Here is an 8,760-nt window from a genome sequence, read left to right as displayed (position 1 = left end):
TTCCACGAGCAAAACATGATCAGCACCAAGGCTCCATGGGTGTTAGAATCATTACTGTGTAATCTAGATTATTGACTCTAGTGCAAGTGGGAGACTGAAGGAAATATGCCCTAGAGGCAATAATAAAGTTATTATTTATTTCCTCATATCATGATAAATGTTTATTATTCATGCTAGGATTGTATTACCCGGAAACATAATACATGTGTGAATACATAGACAAACATAATGTCACTAGTATGCCTCTACTTGACTAGCTCGTGAATCAAAGATGGTTAAGTTTCCTAGCCATAGACATGAGTTGTCATTTGATTAATGGGATCACATCATTAGGAGAATGATGTGATTGACATGACCCATTCCGTTAGCCTAGCACTTGATCGTTTAGTATATCGCTATTGCTTTCTTCATGACTTATACATGTTCCTGAAACTATGAGATTATGCAACTCCCGTTTATCGGAGGAACACTTTGGGTGCTACCAAACGTCACAACGTAACTGGGTGATTATAAAGGTGCTCTACAGGTGTCTCCAAAGGTAGATGTTGGGTTGGCGTATTTCGAGATTAGGTTTTGCCACTCCGATTGTCGGAGAGGTATCTCTGGGCCCTCTCGGTAATGCACATCACTATAAGCCTTGCAAGCAATGTAGCTAATGAGTTAGTTACAGGATGATGCATTACCTAACGAGTAAAGAGACTTTCCGGTAACGAGATTGAACTAGGTATTGAGATACCGACGATCGAATCTCGGGCAAGTAACATACCGTTGACAAAGGGAACAACATATGTTGTTATGCGGTTTGACCGATAAAGATCTCGTAGAATATGTGGGAGGCAATATGAGCATCCAGGTTCCGCTATTGGTTATTGACCGGAGACGTGTCTCGGTCATGTCTACATAGTTCTCGAACCCGTAGGGTCCGCACGCTTAAAGTTAGATGATAGTTATATTATTAGTTTATGTGTTTTGATGCACCGAAGGTTGTTCGGAGTCCCGGATGTGATCACAGACACGACGAGGAGTCTCGAAATGGTCGGGACATGAAGATCGATATATTGGACGAGTATATTTGGACACCGGAAAGGTTCCGGGTGAGATTGGGACAATACCGGAGCTCCGGGAGGTTATCGGAACCCCCCGGGAGGTATATGGGCCTTAATGGGCCTTAGTGGAAAGGAGGGGAAAGGAGCAAGGGAGGGGGCGCCCCCCCAAGCCCAATCCGAATTGGGAGGGGGGCCGGCCCCCCTTTCCTTCCTCCCTCCTTCCTCTTCCTTCCCTCTCCCTCTCCTAATAGGAAAAGGGGGAGTCCTACTCCCGGTGGGAGTTGGACTCCCCCCCTAGGGCGCACCACCCCCCTTGGCCGGCCCCCTCCTCCACTCCTTTATATACGGGGGAGGGGGGCACCCCATAAACATAACAATTGATCATTGATCTCTTAGCCGTGTGCGGTGCCCCCCTCCACCATAGTCCTCCTCGATAATATTGTAGCGGTGCTTAGGCGAAGCCCTGCGACGGTAGAACATCATCATCGTCACCATGCCCTCGTGCTAACTGAACTCTCCCTCGACACTCGGCTGGATCGGAGTACAAGGGGCGTCATCGAGCTGAACGTGTGCGAGTACTCGGAGGTGTCGTAGTTTCGGTGCTTGATCGGTCGGGCCGTGAAGACGTACGACTACATCAACCGAGTTGTGCTAACGCTTCTGCTTTCGGTCTACGAGGGTACGTGGACACACTCTCCCCTCTCATTGCTATGCATCACCATGATCTTGCGTGTGCGTAGGATTTTTTTTTTTGAAATTACTATGTTCCCCAACATCTCATACCCATTTCCCTCGATGCATTATCTATCACATTACGTGATAGACCCTTAGTAAAAGGATCTGCCAGATTTTTAGACGTTTGGATATAATCCAATGCAATAAGTCCGGAGTTTCTCATTTTTCTGACAGACTTTAACCTTCCCTGATATGCCATGCTATACCCACCTAGCTTCGGATATGCATTGTTTTGGATGTTGTCCATCTTCTCCATATTATGATTCCGATATTGCTCATGAGGAGACCTCCATAATTTCCTCATACATTTTAGGAGATTTTGATCCATCCCATCCATTGTATGATCCCAATAATTATGTGCACAATATGCTCCCCATGCATGAACATGATATTGATGTGCCATATATTTGTATGATCAATTTGCATCCCCATCGTGTCATACATAACAACTATTCTTTCACGATGGATGACATGTTCTTATACCATGCATCAAATTTCTTTGAGCGATGCTCATCTTGTGGTAACCCATGCATGCACATACACATCATGATGGATGATGTGTACATTTACCACGCACACAATTTCTTCGGTTTGTGTCTCTTTTGTGTAGGTACACATGAATACTTGTCAACCTCACAATCCCATGAGTTGACAAAACGAGCTCTAGAGAGCAATGGTGTCTTGGGATCCCGTGGATTGTCCTTACCACCGTTCCCATTGTGCAAAAACTTCGCGCATTTCTTCTACATGACTCTTACAGGGTTATGGCTTATTGTCCATTGTGTCTCATTTTCCCATATTGCCATGTTCACTTTGCATGATATGCTCATTACTATGCCTTTGACATGCACTTGTGAACCATGCTTTGATTTACACATGATGATTGATTCTAGTACTTGTATGTGTATTTGCAAGCTTGATGGAGATATTGCTTGTTATTGCCATGTTCCATTTGTGACCCATTCCTATGATGATACTATATTCTTGCTTTATGTTCGTGCTTGCGATATGTCATGTGCATTGCCTATGCCTACGATTTGCTCACATGACATGATTGCCATGATTTGCCCTAGTGTGTTGCATCTTCGCTCCAGTAGTTTGCACGACATGATTGACATGCTTGCTTATGTTGCATCACCCATGATTCATACTTGGTCGTTTCATGCGGTTGATGACAACCATTGCCATGCTTTGCACATGATTGCTATTGCTTCTTGTCATATATCTCCATATGTTGCCTCACTCATGCTAGATGATTTGCCATGTATTGAGTGCAGTAATGATCATAATCTTGCTAATGAGATTGCCCCCATAGCATTCTTGCATATATTTGGAGATTTTGACATAATTCTTGTTAAGCATGCGTGTCTTCTTTGCACCTTATGCATCATGCCATGAACATAAAGATTGTTGCATCATATTCTTCATGCACTTTTGCTACTAATGATTATGTGCAAGAGAAGAGAACCATCATGATGGATGATGTGTTTATCTACCATGCACATACGCTCTTTGTTTTGTTGTGTGCATGTGTAGGATACTTGAACTTCGTGTCGACTTCCACTTCACGTGAGTTGACCATTCGAGCTCTTGAGAGCGAACCACCTTCGATCACAACGCTTCTACATTGTACTTGCTTGTGCTTTGGCATTGTGAAGGATGCACAAGGACATGCTTTCAAGGTGATATCCTTCTCTTTCGAGAAACCCCAAACCATGAGCTTGGATATTATGGATCATACTACTTGTGTTGCTTGCTCCATTGGACTTCTTGCTCATCTTGGGCCGCTTGATTGCGCACATGTTGGAGATCTTGCTTCGACTTGTCATTTTCACCTTTCCATGCCTTATGACATATCTACCTTGTGTGTCACATCCAATTCTTGGATTACTTGCTCCTATCACATGTCTAGTTGCAACAATGTCATTTCTTCACATATGCCATGTCCCATTGATCGCTACATGCTTTGACTTGATTGCCTCACACATAATAAACAATTGCTCTTTCTATTGTGTTGAGTGCCACACTATATTCATTACACCATATGCTATGCTTGATGACGACACTTGTTGGGTGAATCACCGCTTGAATGCTTGGTTTGGCACGAACGCTAACCATATTTGTTTTTCCAAGTGTTTGTTGTCCTTGCTCCTTTTGAAGGAATCCCAAGACGATGCGACATTGGACAATGCCCATTTCGAGCTTCAAGATGACGAGAACTTGGTGATCAACCACTTCTACATGGCGACACCATCTCTTTCCCATGGTGATTTGGTTTTCGATCCGAGTACATATCTTTCCCAAGGGGGAGGGGATGATGCAGAGCATCCTACGGGCATCACCATGTCAAGAGCCCATTTGGCAAGTGACACGTGCGACCTCTACTTCACATACATAAAGGTGAATCATCTCCCTTACATGTGTCACCTTGACCCCTTCAAGGATAGTATATGTAAGTGCATCTAGTGCCACCCCTAGTTGGTTTTGGAGTATTGACGACAAAGTTGGTTGAGGGACTAATGCGTTTGTGAGAATTGCAGGATAACGCAGGTAGTGTCCCTCATTGATTCGGTTTACCTACCGGAGATGACCCCTAAAAATGTATGAAGACATTGAAGACAATGGTGGTAAGAGAAGATATTCATCTTGAAGACTATGACATGAGAAGACATTGTGTGAAGACTTTGGAGCGCGAAGACTGTGTGGTTTCGTTGCTTTCTTTTCTTCTTTGTTGAGTCATAGGAACCACCGTACTATTAAGTGGGGTCCAAGTGAACTAAGCCAGAGTGACTGATGTGATGCTCAACTCAAATCCTATGTCTTCGAGCGAAGACAGTGAGAGCAAATCTTATCCAGAGCTGGATGAGTCAGCTTTGCTTGTAGCCCAAGTAAAGTTGCCGCGTGTGTTTGAAATCTGACAGTTGGAACACGTGTCAGTTCCTTAGTGACCCAGGGTCATTTTGGACAAATCAGGTCGGGTTGCCCAGTGGCTATAAATAGCCCACCCCTACACCATAAATTGGTGGCTGCTCAGAGTTTGTGCACGGCTTTTGTCGTTTGAGAGCAACCCACCTCGAAGCGTTTGAGAGAGAGAAATCCTTGCGAGGACAAAGCCCAAACACCCAGAGCCAAAGAGTGTTAGGCATCACCGAAGTCTTTCTGTCTGTGTGACCTGAAGACTTATTACACTTGAGGACTGTGAATCCTCCAGCCGGTTAGGCGTCGCGTTCTGAGCATCCAAGAGTCATTGTGGATTGCCGCTGAACAAAGTCTGTGAAGGTTTGGAAGTCTCCCTTGAAGACTTACCAAAGTGATTGGGCGAGGACTAGGTGTCCTTAGCTCAAGGGGAATAAGGTGAAGACACGGTCTTCTGAGTTAAATCTCAGCCTCCCTAACCAGACGTACAGTTGTCACAGCAACTGGAACTGGTCCAACAAATCCTGTGTCTTCAACGAGCAACTGGTTCTATCCCTTCCAACCTTACTTAAGTTTGTCTTCGTGAAGTCATTGCCTATCTGTTTATCTGTTTGACTTTATTGATTGACTACTATTGTTGATTGGCTTCACACTATCTTCCATCTTGATCCTTACTACCTAACTGCTATTAGTCCTGTACTTTCACGTCACTAGTAAGTGTGCACGTGCAACACACGTCTTCATTGATACACATAATTTGTAACCAATCCATTTTGATATAACACAAGTACGCAAGCCAAATGTGCACATAATAACCCTAATCATTGCATCCTCTTTTGCTAGTCACAATTAAACCCCTGACATTGGCTAGTACAATTAGGAGAATGATAAAAAAAGTTCTGTGCCTAGGGAGAGATACCAAATCACAACATATTTTACAGCCTTTGTACTTTTATAAAATGCTCCCCTTTTGCAACTCTGAATCAGAAAATATATTCAACGAATAGTTATGATTTGTCCATATGGCTGCCGGACCGTAAGAGGTTCACCAACCAATGTCGTTTCAGACAAGGCTATGCCATCTCCGATGCTTGCATGTTCTGCAACCTCTCAAAAATAGTTGAGCATGCTCTTCTTCACCATCCAGGTCTGTAGTAGAAGTAGAACTAAGGAATTGTGGGAGGGGTCTTTACTTTGCAAAGTTTGGTCTTCACTGTCACCGAGAATAGTTTCATGTTACCCCAAGCAAAGTAATATATACCGATGCTTATTAAAAAAGACTTAAGACTCTGACTTGGCCACTGTCACAGATAATAGTTTATAGTTATCTTATGCGAAGCAACATCCAAAACAAACATTTGGGAACAGAGAAATCATGGAAAGAAAAACAACCATATAAAGTTTGCATTATTTCATGTATGTGGCTTCAAGTATTTTCTGCTTAAATTGGCCAAAATGTTGAAGAACCAAAGTAAAATAGTGTCTTTAAAAATTAGTAGATATGAAACTATATAAAATACTCCCTCCTCATTATGCAAGACGTTTTTTGACTCTAGTGTAGTGTCAAAAAAGTGTTACATTATGGGACGGAGAGAGTAACTAATAAAGAGTTGGTGTGCAACAAAAATTGAGGGCAAGAAGAGCACTGATACGCGGACGACGGATTCATGCACGATTGACAGACGACAAGTCATCTAGACCATTAGATTTCTTCTTTCCCAATCTGCGTGGCTTCTAATCAAGTCGTGCACAAGTCGTGCATCAATAAATCGTGTGTACAGCAGTTTCGGGGCAAGAAAGTAGAAATACCTCCGCTGGGCCTCAAGTGGTGAAACGGATCACTGCCCTTGTGTACGCATTGGCCACGGCTACAAATCCAAGGCCGCAATAATCTGCCAGGCCATCGAGGTGTCTGTTTCGAGGTGCAGAGGCCAAAGGAGCAATATATACATGCAATCGAGCACGTCCAATGCACATATCAACCAATATGTAGCATATTGGAACTCTAGACGACATAACAAAGCTACGCCTCAACCAATAATAATCAAAAGGAGAATGTTTGGAAGCAGACGAAATCCATACATGTTTACAGTTACACACTAAGAATATAACTGATAAACCATGAATTTCCATGTGTTATTCTGCGGAAAAAATGTAACTATAGATCTAACTATTGCAAATTCATGATGACCCTTTTTTGTCTCTTGAGAGAAGGACCAAGCAACTGAAAAAAAGACATTTCTAAATAAAAAAACATAGTGTAGTGATCTATCGATGCATCAGATACAGCGATTTGTGGAGACTTAAACTTGCTCGAAAATACATGACACATCTTTTCAGAAATAGTTTATTAAAAAAAATTGCGGCTTCGTGCGGTCAGCACATATGTAATAGCCACTTCAAACACAAGACTGCTGTGTGTGTATAGTATAATAATGTGAACCTGCAATATATTTACATGAACCCTTGTGTGTGTTTTGACTTATAAGTTCAACTACTGACCTGGATCATAGTGCATGTTGAGCTATCAACATTTTTCTGCTCCAAAGTGGAGACTTTTAAGATTATTAATTTTCACTACCTTCCAGCCTGCAACTCAAAGGAGATTCATCTTAACTCTGTAAGAGCACACGGTATCTGTTTCATCTGAGCAATAAAACCGGCACACCGCAAACTCCAAAGACCTAGACACAGATAAAAAGTGCCCACAAGCTTCATGACCGTAAGAGGAAATATCTTGAACGCAATTTACATAATAAATAGCATGGGATTCCATGAAACTGACCTAGGAACATAACAAAGATGAACGACCAACCATTTATTCTTCTTTTGAAGGCCAATACACTCCCCTGAACTCAGACTCTGCATGGAGTTCCAGTGGAAGGGAAAAACACGAAGGCTGCCTCTAAAAGACTCCACGCTTGAAGGGTCAATAAGAAAGGAACCTGATGGGCGGACGCAGAACCTGAATGGGTTTTTTCAGCTGCACAACACACAACAATTTATTAGAAACCACAAGAGGCATGAGGTAGCGCACCTTTGCGGCCGAAAATGATAGATGCCATCACCCAGATCACAAATCAAAGGACATCATCCGGCCTAAGAGAAAGAACAAAGACTTCGACCTGTATATATGTGAATGGAGCAGCAAGGGGCGGCCGAAGACCGGCAAACTTCGATTGTCCCATGAGGAAAACGAACAGCTGGAGAGAACAATCATGTGACCAAATGCACATAAGAATTATTAGAACGAAACTGTAGAACAATCGTGTGAAAAAACGGTACCTGCACACGTCGTTGCCCCTAGCGGCGAGCCTCTGTTGCTGCCGCAGCACACCCAGTGAATCTCGAGATCCGCATACGTCGTTGCCCCGCTGGCGCGGCCGTGATGCACGCGTCGACGCTCCCAGCTGCCTACCTGTTAGAGCCACGCCATGTGCCGCACGAGCGCCAGCGCCGCGGCCCTGCAGCCTGTCGCCGCCCGTGCCGAGCCGCCGCTGTTTAAGGGCTGCTGCATAGGCGCCGCTCAACACCGTGCGAGCTGCGTCATGCCCGCGCAGCCGGAGATGGAGAGTGGTGTCGGCACACCTATTATGAACAGGGAGAGACGACGGCGTTGGCGTCGTTGCCGTGCTCGTCCTCCTCTTCTGGCCACGGTTCTCACAATGGAGGCGGCGGCAGGATGGGAGCCAGTGGCGTAGGTAGGATCGGGCACGGGCGCCCTGGTGGATTTCCTGAACCAAGATTTGGGAGAGCTGGACGCCGGGATTTGGGGTTAGCGCTTATTTCGAGGTGCGATTAGGTGGGAGGTTAGTGATAATTGAGGGTGGGATTACGTGGTTGCCAATTGAACCTCTCTCTGCTCGCTGGCAGAGTTGTCGTCCGCCGGACTAAATTGCTAAACGCAGATTTGACTGAGGGTTAGTATAATCTTAACGGTTAGATCAGATAAAGTGATCTAATCGTGAGGGTGTAATTGATCCGTATTGTTATGAGTACGTTAGGCTGTGTGCACTTAGCGATGAATATGTTTGCTTGTTTAATAGTAGTAGAGATTACATAC

At 44.2% G+C, this 8,760-nt stretch overlaps 1 long non-coding RNA gene across 4 annotated transcripts; it reads right to left on the bottom strand.

The window, feature by feature from the left end:
* Positions 1–5,500: 5,500 nt before the first annotated feature.
* Positions 5,501–8,537, bottom strand: LOC123136668 (uncharacterized). 4 transcript variants are annotated; one of them, XR_006467208.1, is made up of 4 exons: positions 7,983–8,537; positions 7,766–7,900; positions 7,483–7,680; positions 5,501–7,381 (listed from the first exon to the last, which is right to left on the bottom strand). It is a non-coding gene; the product is annotated as an uncharacterized lncRNA (long non-coding RNA). The 4 variants fall into 4 exon arrangements; XR_006467210.1 differs by having other exon boundaries at positions 7,823–7,900; positions 7,983–8,536; XR_006467211.1 differs by having other exon boundaries at positions 5,501–7,680.
* Between the last annotated feature and the right edge of the window lie 223 nt (positions 8,538–8,760).

Source organism: Triticum aestivum, chromosome 6B (genome assembly GCF_018294505.1).
Source record: "Triticum aestivum cultivar Chinese Spring chromosome 6B, IWGSC CS RefSeq v2.1, whole genome shotgun sequence".
NCBI classification, from domain to species: domain Eukaryota; kingdom Viridiplantae; phylum Streptophyta; class Magnoliopsida; order Poales; family Poaceae; genus Triticum; species Triticum aestivum.
Note: the sequence above shows the minus strand (reverse complement) of the source record. Positions and strands in the feature narration are given on the sequence as shown.